We start from the raw sequence: 12,650 nt of genomic DNA, 5'->3' as shown, positions 1-12,650 counted from the left end.
AAGGATGAGTTAAGGTGTCTCCTATGGGGAAGAGGAGCTATTCATACAGATAAGGCCCTGGCTGACTTGAGAATTGTCACAAAGCAGACAGACATACATGTCACGGAGCTCCAGAGAACCAGCCTTCCAGCACTACAGGACCAGGCAAGGGCAACAGAATACTCATCCCCATAACACTGTTCCTTCCTCGCTCTTCTGACTAAGCATTGCGTAACAATTTTTTAGATAACGCAAATCAGTGGAGGCTGGTGAAGGGAGGATGGCTCATTTGGCACTGATGGAAATGGATAAATTGTAAGAATTGTATGCTACATTTCCAAGTGAGGAAGAATAAAGCCTAAGTCAATATAGTGTGAAGCAGCAAATTACACATATCTTTTTGAACTGGATGAAGAAGAGCTAATGGAGAGCAGTAATACACTGCTGCTTCAGGTTGGAATTGGACCGCAGTCCGAGCAGTGGAGTAGAGACAAAGCTGCCGTTGGCTCAGAACTCTTTCTCACAGCACATGAGCAGACTAGACTGGCCAATGCAATGCTGCTTGCCATGCCCCCATCATGAGTGGTAACCATGGTGACGGTGACAGGGCCAGGCAGGGCGTCCATCCGCATCACCAGGGGGCGTTGTGGACTCTGTCAGCATGTGGCACATTGGCGTTCTTTACCTTATCTGCCATTGTGCCCAGCGCCCTGTTCCCCTAAAACACCCCCACATACACAGGCGCACACTGGTTCTCTCCCAAAATAGCACACTATTCCCTATTTAGTGCACTACTTTTGACCAGAACCCTATGTACCCTGTCAAAAGTAGTCCACTACATAGGGAATATGGAGCCATTTGGGACGCATACACTCTCACACTGTCGTCTGCCTGCTACTGACAGCTGCCCTTGGTGTCTGTGCTGTGCTCAGCCCCCTCCCTCCCTCCCTCCATCTCTGCCTGCATGGCTCTCGTCCGCTCTCTCCCTTTTGTTGCTCACTTATTGTCAACTTCCACACTAAACAAAACATCCTCCCATGACACAAGCTAATTGATTATTGATGCTTCCAGGCCTAAACTGACTTATATTCAACCAAGACTGAAAGGGAAAATTCAGAGACCGAGACAATGCATTCAGTGAAAAAGTCAAAGCATTTGAATGTAAAGCTTGAGCCTCAAGGTCTTTTCCCCCCGTTTCCAATGCTTTGATTAGGCTGTTGTGCTGCCTCGGGAACAGTCTCGTCTCGGCACAACAAATAGTGGGGTCTTGAGGTGGAGAAACAGCCTGAGGGTTTTGTTCTGGCAACACAAACAACCCAAATGTCAATTTCAGCCCCTTCTTGAATAATCAAAACAACCCTCATAGCTATGAGGTAATGCTTGGCTTGCTACTGGGTCTGACAGGCTGCCTGTGACTTACAGCAAGTGTGAAGTTCACTGACAAACAAACAGGCAGACTTGTTATTCCGCAGGTCCTGGTTCCATGATTGCTGTTCTTATCTCCGGCAACAGGGTAACTTTGTTACAGCAGGTAAAATATAGCATGGCTTGTGACAGGAGGGATCAGATAAACAGTGAGACTGGGTCTGGGCAGAGACATGTGGACATGGTGGTGAATGCCTAAAGGGCCTGTTCTGTGACTGAGAAAGAGAGCGAGAGGCTGACTGATGTATCGAGTGCGGCGGACAGATTGAGGCACTAAAGAACGGCTGAGGCGAGAGATCCTGTCCCATGGAAATGTGTCATGAAGGCAATTCCATGAGTATCTCAATAAAAGGTTCTCAAAACCTGGGCCCTGGAGAGAGAGCTGCAATGGGCCCAGCACCCCCAGCAAATTCCTTCAAGGCTGCACCAATGGTGCTTTATGAGGGTGTTACACTTTCCAAACACGCTGCTCTAACACGCTCCACTAAGTTACCTTTCTTTTCCTCCCCTTTTTATTTAATCTTTATTTAACCAGGCAAGTCCATTAAGAACAAATGCTTATTTTCAATGACGGCCTAGGAACAGTGGGTTAACTGCCTGTTCAGGGGCAGAACGACATATTTGTACCATGTCAGCTCAGGGGTTTGAACTTGCAACCTTTCGGTTATTAGTCCAACGCTCTAACCACTAGGCTACCCTGCCACCCCTACTTTCATTTACTGTCCATTTCTCCATCTGTTGGATTCAGTAGTTGGACAAAAGGCTTTGTTTCAGCTAGCTGGCAGGCCTTTGGGACTGGTAGAGGAGAGGGCACACTGGAGTTCAGCATTAGCCTCATTGCCGTCAATAGCCAGGGGGATGCATGGTGAGGTCTGGGGTTTGGACCCGTTTTTAAAAAGAATGCTGATCTTGGACCAGGTCTCCCCTGTCAATGTTGTCTTATTCATTATGATCTAAAAGGCTAAACTTATCCTAAATCAGCACTCATCGGGAGTCTTACTTTGATAGTCTTTATGAATAAGGGCCCTGGACACTTTATCCTGCCAGAAAGAGGTAGGACATTAACGGTTCCCCCCTCAGCTTGGCCCTCTGAGGAGCGAGAGAGACAGACTGGTTGGAGTCTGCTGCTCAACTGCTCTGTCTGGGGGGTCCAACTCTCCGGCCCTCCAACCTCCCACTGCAGGGCCTCTGCCAGCAGCACTGGAACAGACATGGGGAAACAACCTCTCTCATCTAGGGCTGGGCGATATGGCCAAAATATCATATCATTGCATTTTTCAAATTTTGACTTTATGACGGTATTTTATGTTTTTGATTAATAAAAGTTCTACATTTTCTTTATGAGTAGTGGGTGACCCTAGAGTGGCAACACTTATATTCTAAATTATTTCAATGGGTCTTTCTCCATTCTGATTGGTTTATACTGTTCAATTCAACATCAACCTAAAATAATTTCCTGAATTTCCATCAATTTCTGCACTCATTTTTGCACACACTGTATATTTATTTTTTCTATTGTGTTATTGACTGTACGTTTGTTTATTCCATGTGTAACTCTGTGTTGTTGTTTGTGTCGCACTGCTTCACTTTATATTGGTCAGGTCGCAGTTGTAAGTGGGCACTTTAAATATAGTGTTGTTTGACATGACAACGAATGAAAATGCCATGGATGAGTTATTCTGACAGGGTAGGAACCAAAGTGATGTTCCGCGTTTCCTAGGGGACCCTATAATCTTTGGCTACATTACGTTTTTATTCATATAGTCAACATATTCATGCTTTGCCTATTCCTCTGTGATTTAGAAGATACTGTTGCACAGACAACATGCTGATTATTAGCTAACTACGTTTGCTCTGACTCAGTACTTTTATTAGCTAGCCAGCTAACTAGTGATTAGCATTAGTGGCTAACACAATTTAGCTTAACTTGCTAAGAAAATACAAACTAGCTGTTTGCTGATATAAGAAACACTAACTAATATTGTAATTATAAAACACTTGTGGATTTATATTAAGATCAAAGTGGAAACATGATTGTAGCATGTGCTGCATTGTTTGAGTTTATTTTATTTTTACAGGGACAGTGCACATTAATCAACGTTTCAGTAAAAGTGCCGGTTTTAGCCTGCCAGGTCATTTTCAACCGCAGTCCCTGGGCAGGTTATTAAAAACAATTACAATATAGACAATAGCAACATAGGACAAGCAAGACATTGACCATGCAGACTGTATGAAAGTGTCTCTTGGTCAAGCAACAACAAATGCGCTCCTTGAGTGACGGGGTGGGACCAGGTCTGTGTGGAAAGCGGCGTGCAGAGAGCGAGACCGTGAAGAGGGATGACTCAAGTAGTGGAGTGAACTATCAAAATGAACGTTACACACGGTGTATCACCGTTATACCATTATAGGAGGTAAAGTAAAAACCCAAACCGCTCCGTGCATCAATACCGGTATATAGTAAAACACAGTATACCGCCCAGCCCTACTCTCAACACAATATCCCACACACAGCAGTTAAAAAGGAAAAGCACCCACCTCGGACTCCCAGGCTCTATGATTTCAGAAGAGGTACTTGCGGTCTTTGGAGTCTTCTGGTGCATTATAGTTTCTGTGAATGTATTGGAAAATGTCATGCAGAGCAGTCACATTGATTTTCACTCCATGTGCTATGTGTTGCTCATACCGACTCCAGCTGCTATTTACCAATGTAGAGGCCTGTAGCCATCAACCTAAACTGGTCTCAACGATTCAGTAAGTCACTAAAGGCTACGCACACAACCACTCAACATGATGGAAACTACCACAGCATGACTAAGTCTTTCAGGGTAGCCCTGGCTATAGTGACATAAAGAAGCACTTTTCAAATGCATTACATAATGAGATGTGCAAGGTTCAGTTCATTCCGCACATATCTGTGACTAGGCTGATGGATGAGTAGAACCCTTAGCCTCCCCCTCTTCCTAAATCAAGGCTATGAAAAGTATCGGAACTCCCCCACATTGATGCAACATATCTGGGCACTGCTGCTGGCTACTGTCTACTCCTCTAAGTCCTCTGGGATAATTATGACTAACAGAAGCATAGCTATCTCTAAATAAGGTGGGCTGGACATGATGCTTAAAGAAGCTGCCTAACAGGCAGATAATAAAAGCCTGTTGTTTGCAGGGTTGAGAGAGACTGAAAGCTCAGAGAACTCAGTGATATGGTTGAGGAAACTGTCTTGGGTGAGGAGACAGCCTTTAAACAGCATGAGGAGAGAGATAGTTCTGCTTAACACCATACAACAACCACTTTCCAACTAAACACTCTCCCTGGCTACACTCAACTTGATCAATGTCACAGATGTTATAAGTCTCTCTTATGTCAATCTTCACATGGATACACCTTCCCTCTCTATCACACACCCACACACATGCATGCACGCATGTACACCAAGGCATGAGTGGAGCGTGTGTAGGTCAGAGTTAGAGATCTCTGTTGTGACAGCTGGACAGTTGACAGGTTCCGATTAAACATTGCAGTGAGGGGGAGACCAATTGAACTGAACAAACAAATATGGTGAGTAGCCTACACTCAAGCAGATCATGTGGAGACCTAGATCTGCAAGGAACAAGTGAACACACAGCAGCCAGCCTGCAAGGCATTGGAGTGCCTGTATAGGCAAGTGTGTGTGTGTGTGTGTGTGTGTGTGTGTGTGTGTGTGTGTGTGTGTGTGTGTGTGTGTGTGTGTGTGTGTGTGTGTGTGTGAGGGGGGGGGGGGTCTTTAAGGGGGAGCCTATTCCAGAATATCCAACCACTGAACATGTTTAGACTGTTCACTCGTTAAGAAATATGTCAAGGATTCCGCCTGCATGCATAGTGACTTGTCAAAATCTCTCAATCTAAACATGGGATGATGAGCCTGGCTACCTGGTAGAGGGAGCCCAGCCAATAGAGGAGAAGAGAAGCCAGTGTGCACTGCATGCTGGTGACACTCACACAGCACATACAACAGCACAGAGCAGGCTATCTGTGCATGCACCTCTGTCACCACCACCACTATCCTACTCACTTGGTACTAAGTACAAACACCAATATGTATTATTAGGCTCTAAAGGCCTGACTGCTGATGGTATTGAGGAGATGCAGAGCAGGCTCTGTTCAGATCTTGCTCTGGTCTGCTTGATAGCTGCTGAAGTCTAAAGAGTTGTGGTTGGGGTCGACAGGGGACGCTCTTGAGCCGTCGTGCCATCCTGAGGAAGAGTCTTATCATCACAAGAAAGGAGACTTGGGGAACAGGGGCCAGGGTATACGTTCTACACTACATACGTGACGCTGTTCAGTGGTCTGCAGCTTTTGAATAGAGAGGAGAAAACTGCTACCTTGCTATCAGGCAGAATGGAAAAACTCAACATAACTGAGATACCGGTCATCTAAAAAGAGCACAGTACTTAATCAACATAGCGTTCGTACTCCATGTGTGTACTACCAGAATGCTTTCAGGGAGTCCATTGAGATGCATCATTTACCCTTTCTAAAATAAAGCTGTTGAAAGTGGTGAACAAACCATCCTTAATCACATAAGACCTCCCGATTACCCTGCAGGAAAAAGACATGTACTAAACTGGCAAAAGCAAATCAATAGCACTGAGATTCTTCCTGTCCTGACAGCTGAATAAAATCCAATCAAAATGCTAGAACACATGTTGAGAGAAAGGGGAATGGAGAGATGGAGAGGCAATGGCAGTGCACGATCAACCAGCCAGCCAACCAGTTTGATGTGAATTTCTCCAATGGAGGTCATTTCTCTGAGCTTCATGTAGTTAACCTTATTGATTAAAGAATGTGTGATGTTGAGGTTCTCAACATCTATGCTTGCACTGCTCCTCTTCAAAGAGATCTCTTGATGTGCTACATTGAGCAGAATGGCAATGCAATTTACTGTGTTCTTGTAGCTCGCATAAAGAGATTATCTAGATATCATGTATTTCATGTACACTTGATTCCAGAAAACGGGGATCATGTCTGACTAAATCTGTGTCTTAAAATAATACAGTCATAAGGTGAGTGCCTCACTGCCCAAACACACTGGTAATGTTATAACTGGTAGAGTCCCACTACACAAACACACTGGTAATGTTATAACTGGTAGTGTCCCACTACACAAACACACTGGTAATGTTATAACTGGTAGTGCCCCACTCCACAAACACACTGGTAATGTTATAACTGGTAGTGTCCCACTGCCCAAACACACTGGTAATGTTATAACTGGTAGTGCCCCACTGCCCAAATACACTGGTAATGTTATAACTGGTAGTGTCCCACTACACAAACACACTGGTAATGTTATAACTGGTAGTGTCCCACTGCCCAAACACACTGATAATGTTATAACTGGTAGTGTCCCACTACACAAACACACTGGCAATGTTATAACTGGCAGTGTCCCACTACACAAACACACTGGTAATGTTATAACTGGTAGTGCCCCACTACACAAACACACTGGTAATGTTATAACTGGTAGTGTCCCACTACACAAACACACTGGTAATGTTATAACTGGTAGTGTCCCACTACACAAACACACTGGTAATGTAATAACTGGTAGTGCCCCACTCCACAAACACACTGGTAATGTTATAACTGGTAGTGCCCCACTGCCCAAACACACTGGTAATGTTATAACTGGTAGTGCCCCACTGCCCAAACACACTGGTAAATGTTATAACTGGTAGTGCCCCACTACACAAACACACTGGTAATGTTATAACTGGTAGTGCCCCACTGCCCAAACACACGGGTAATGTTATAACTGGTAGTGCCCCACTACACAAACACACTGGTAATGTTATAACTGGTAGTGCCCCACTGCCCAAACACACTGGTAATGTTATAACTGGTAGTGCCCCACTGCCCAAACACACTGGTAATGTTATAACTGGTAGTGTCCCACTACACAAACACACTGGTAATGTTATAACTGGTAGTGCCCCACTGCCCAAACACACTGGTAATGTTATAACTGGTAGTGCCCCACTACACAAACACACTGGTAATGTTATAACTGGCAGTGTCCCACTGCCCAAACACACTGGTAATGTTATAACTGGTAGTGCCCCACTACACAAACACACTGGTAATGTTATAACTGGTAGTGCCCCACTGCCCAAACACACTGGTAATGTTATAACTGGTAGTGTCCCACTGCCCAAACACACTGGTAATGTTATAACTGGTAGTGCCCCACTGCCCAAATACACTGGTAATGTTATAACTGGCAGTGCTCACTGCCCAAATACACTGGTAATGTTATAACCGGTAATGGCCCACTGCCCAAACACACTGGTAATGTTATAACTGGTAATGCCCCACTGCCCAAACACACTGGTAATGTTATAACCGGTAATGCCCCACTGCCCAAACACACTGGTAATGTTATAACCGGTAATGCCCCACTGCCCAAACACACTGGTAATTCTATAACCCCGAGTTTTCCAAACTCGGTCCTCGGGCCAAAGAGGGGTGCACGTTTTGGTTTTGGCCAATCACAACACATGATTTAAATAATCAATTAATCAACTAAGCATTGATCATTTGAATCAGCTGTGTAGTGTTAGGGGGAAGAATAAAAAATCAGCACCCCTTGGGGTCCCAGGGACCGAGTTTGGGAAACGCTGCTATTACCATTCCAGGCTATCAGTGCCTGTGCTTCTCTTCAGATTGGAGTTAATTAGGTGAATATAATGAGCATGTGATAATCAGACCAAGGCTGAGTTTAGTGGTTTGTTCTTCCAGGGATGCAATGTCCACCCTTGTGGCTGTTCCTGGGGTCAAACTGCTGTTTCGCTTTGAAATTGATAATTAAAATAATTATGTGAGTAGGTCACGCTTTAGATATACAAAAACTGATTTTACCAAGAAGAAACAATGTTTGATTGCATGGTCACAACGATTAATATGCTCTCCGTCAGTCATAGGCAGATGCAAGTTATTGTCATGCAAATGTAAGGCAATTTTTCTCCCTAAGATAACATTTATTTTCCTTTAGAGTCACTGTCATGAGCGCTTTCTCGGGCGCTGTGTGTGTGTGACGGAAAATGAAGATTTGTGAGTGCATCTGCTGGTCCAGAGCTTCGACAGATGAGTAGTCTAGATTCTAGCTGCTTTCAAGGCTTGGGGAAAACGGCGACATTGTAATCGGAACCTTTATCATATATCAACAGCGTTATAGACTATTAACAAGTTAGAAGGATGGATGAAAGAGTAGACTAATCGGTGTCGGACAGTACATTTAAAATCGTTATTCCAATCCCCTGACCCGGGTAATGCAGTAAAGAACAGAAACAAGTTACATGGTGCAAAATAATCACATTTGTTCTCACGTGTTGGATCGCATTTATGAGACACAAGGCTTAAAATAGGCACTACAATCTGTCTGTCCACTATAATGGACATTTTTATATTCACTCTGTGGAGCACTGCTCTAACTTGCCCCTAATAGCAGGTTCACAGTCAAGGTCAGCATGGCGAGCTGATGCTGGGGGAATCATTAGCTATAGATACTGGTCTGTTGATTATTGGAAGTAATTGAAAATACGTTGGGATGATAGTCAGTTAAAAATAACGGATAACTGATTTAATACTGCAGCTTAATAGAGGTCTTATAACATCAACCCAGAACAATGCAATATGAATATTTTAGGATTGTCTGGATATCAAACTCAATCAAATTAGTTTAATGAGCGGATGACAGCTGCATTATGATTAAAGGTTGACCGTGTGGTCATAGAGTGGATGGTAAAGCCCAGAGCCATACATATGACTCTGGAAAAGCCCAAAACCTGGCTGAAAGGAGCTATGCGTAATTGTGGTTTTACGCACGAGTCTATAAGCTGTACAACCCGTATGCCTACATTTGTCTACACGTTCATTGAAAAGTAACAGGTACCATTGGAAAAATAACAACACTGAAATTAATCCAATCTATTTTTGGGGCATTTTTTCATTCAGCTTAATATCCCACAACCTTGTAATAACCAGCCGTATTATTATCTACATCCTTATTGTGGCAGACTAGGCTACAGTTAATAATTTAGCAGAAGTGTCAAGGCAAAAGACTCAAAATTGTGCTGGTAGCCATCATCAGCATCGACATCGAAATGTAAAACCAAACTGATAATAAATTGATTTATGTCTAGGTAGATTTTTTTTTTAAATAACATAGGCTAAACGTTATCACTCACCTTTCGGTTTCAATGGGAGCTGCTGCTGATATTTTAATTCTGATCACACAAGCTGTGACGGTCTTCTCTTCGTTGAGGTGATGGAGTATTCTACTTACATCCACGGAAAATTCTACGAGTACCACGAGAAAGTCTGACGCCGCGTTCATCAAACAATTTAGAGTACTCCTATTTACTCCCAATTCCTATAAATTGTCGCATACCCAATGCCCCCTCATTTATATCCTAAAATCCCTAAAAGCCGATTCTAGGTTTCACACGGCTAATATTAGGTAAAACCACAATAACGAATCTATGCTGAAAATTCAGCGCGCTCAACTTCGGTTGACCATCAATTTATTCAAATGGTAATTCACATGAGCATGCCTATGATACAGCGAATTCCTTTAGTTTACAGGGTAATGTCCTGTACTATGAATTCGGCTGTAGCCTCACTTGCCATCGGCGGGTAGGCTATCTTCGGTTTGCGTAGCAACCTTGCAGCACAAATTCACACACGCTTTCTCACAGGGCTGTGTTAGACTGGCATGGAAAGCTGCGGCGCACCCCGCCAGTGTACAGTACAGCTAGCAAACCACAGCGTTTAAACCCGGCCCCCTGTACACTTCGGCAGCACGGACTCATTTGCATGGTGCATGTGTTAACTGTTTCAGTGCGGTGCCTCCGAAAAGTTGCTTGGCCATATGCTCTGCTCAGTGTCATTTGCGGCAATCATAACAGCCTCCAGTAAAAGTAGGAAGATAGTGTAGAGAACACAATAAAGTAATTATCTTTTGGGATAAATACTTTCCTTTTCCTCTGATTTCATCTCATTTATAGGCTATGGGAAAATATAATTGTATTATTGATTACCAAGGAATGAAAGGTCACCATAAAGTGGGTACAAATCTTTAAACGCTTTTAATATAAGAAAGTATTTAAGATGTTTCAGTAACATTGGTCTAGCCTACCTGATGTTTCAGTTACATTGGTCTAGCCTACCTGATGTTTCAGTTTAAGATGTTTCAGTTACATTGGTCTAGCCTACCTGCATTGAAGACGTTTTTAAGCTATATTTGATGTATTGAAATAGAGATCATTGTATTAAAAGTATTAATATAGTAAAAAAAGTATGAATATTATTAATATAATCGAATGTAATCCAAACATATAATAAGCCTCTTAGTCTTACACCCATTCTACAATACCGTTAGGCCAGTTCTGGTGCGCATTGGGATTTAAGAAGTCTCAACAATGAAGGATACTTTGAGGGGAGATGCTGGTGCCAATTCTGTTAGAGTACTGCCACCTATAGGCATAACACGGAGCTACTACCTAGTAATAAATGACCCGATACAATAGTCCTACTACAGTCTCACAGGTCTTCAAAAGAAGAAAAACATTGTCTAAGCTACTCAGTTTAGGGAATGAATCAACCATTTGCATTAAAAATAATAGGCCAGTTTTGAAATGGTGGATTGAAGCCCAATTAAAAATATCTATCATTAAGTATTTTTTTGCAAAGTATCTCTTTCTGCTTATCCTCTCTCTCAATAGATAAAGAGAGAGGCAGTGAAAGACAGACAGAAGACAAGCAATTTTTAGACCATTATTGGTCCTTGTAATGTGCTTTCCAGGTGAGTAGACACTACCGTGTGCAGTCATATATATTCACAGTGACCCTCTGTTGAGTGCCAGCCATTAGAGCACCCAACAGTGTCGTTGATTGGCTCTGAGATGCATGCTCTTTCTGCTTCTGAGATAATGATCAGGTATAACTTTCACAGCCCTCCGAGTCCCTGTGCTCCCAGGGGGCGACAGAACGTTGTTGTTTAAGTAATGAGAAGAGCGCTTAAAACCAGCCTCAGCACTAATTCCCTCCACTCTGCTGCTCCTTATCTGCTTTTTTCCAACAAATCCCTTTAAGTTTATTCTCCCTCTCTGTAAGTGTTCTGGAATCCAGACCCCATTAAGTAGCCATTTTGTTGCGCTGCATTAACGCTAATCAATTCCCTCTCTCCATCCCCAAGTCGCCTCTTAGCCACTAGGAAGGTGTCCAACACATCCTGGTCTTTCACATTTGAGTTATTAAAGTACAATCTGATCAACTGTTCCAAGTACCTCTATATTCAGTTGCAATACTGGTAGTTCACTAATGGATTTGCCTCTAATATTCAGCAAAGAGGGATCTCTTGATCCACCCAACTCCGCTCTATGTTCCCAAAGGAAAAGATACCACTGATTAACTACGTTATTAGGCTACATACTCCTAAATGTGTCTAAATACTTGTGATGATCCAGCACTTTAAAATGGTCATTCTGTTATTGCCATGATAGAAAAATGGTCCATGCCCCACCAAAGCTTAATACTTGAAGACATTAAGGAAAAAGTAGGCTAGCCCCATTCTCTTCAGTGAGGAAAAGGAAAACAAGACAGGTTTCTGTCTGCCATCACAAGTATCTGTAAACTGCCAGGAGGTACAGGACGCAGACCCATCGAGTGTGTGACTGAACTAAAAGCACAGCCCACTTACAGATGGCCTAGGTCAATAGTTGGAGGGCATCCATATTGAAGTCCCACAGCAGCACTACCTAGCTCCTACCACTCAAGACTCAAATGGATCTTAGTCAAGCCACGGCAGAGCAGAGCAGGGGTAATCAAATACAGCACCGCTCTTGAATCCATTACTCATAGGCTTGTTTGGAACAAGCAGTGATTTGTTTGATTGGAACATAACTGAATTCATATCGGGTCTGGGAGAGCAGGTGCTGGGTACACTGTCTGTCTGTGTAGTATGTACAGTTCTCGTGTGGTTTTGCTAGACGTCTGTGTAATAAAATCAGTGTTGGTTTTCATTCAAAACTGTATATTTTTAAATGAAGAAAAAAGGTACAGACTATGCCAGCTGGTTGAGAGTTAGAGCACCAGAACTCTAAATATTGAAGTTCAATAAGAGTGACCAGTTGGGAACCACGACAGTGGCCAAAAATATGAGGAGGCAGCAATTTAACAAACAGTATGAACATTTTATTTTTAAA

At 43.1% G+C, this 12,650-nt stretch overlaps 1 protein-coding gene across 2 annotated transcripts in view; it reads right to left on the bottom strand.

The window, feature by feature from the left end:
- LOC110531229 (plexin-A2-like) overlaps window positions 1-10,180 on the bottom strand; it is a 435,878-nt gene extending 425,698 nt beyond the window's left edge. For both annotated transcript variants that reach the window (XM_036988562.1, XM_036988563.1), the window contains exon 1: window positions 9,633-10,180. The gene's annotated coding sequence lies outside the window, so the exon portion shown is untranslated. The remainder of the gene's footprint in view (window positions 1-9,632) is intronic.
- Between the last annotated feature and the right edge of the window lie 2,470 nt (window positions 10,181-12,650).

Source organism: Oncorhynchus mykiss, chromosome 9, assembly GCF_013265735.2.
Source record: "Oncorhynchus mykiss isolate Arlee chromosome 9, USDA_OmykA_1.1, whole genome shotgun sequence".
NCBI classification, from domain to species: domain Eukaryota; kingdom Metazoa; phylum Chordata; class Actinopteri; order Salmoniformes; family Salmonidae; genus Oncorhynchus; species Oncorhynchus mykiss.
The sequence above is the reverse complement of the archived record's forward strand: the minus strand, read 5'-3'. Positions and strand labels throughout refer to the sequence as shown.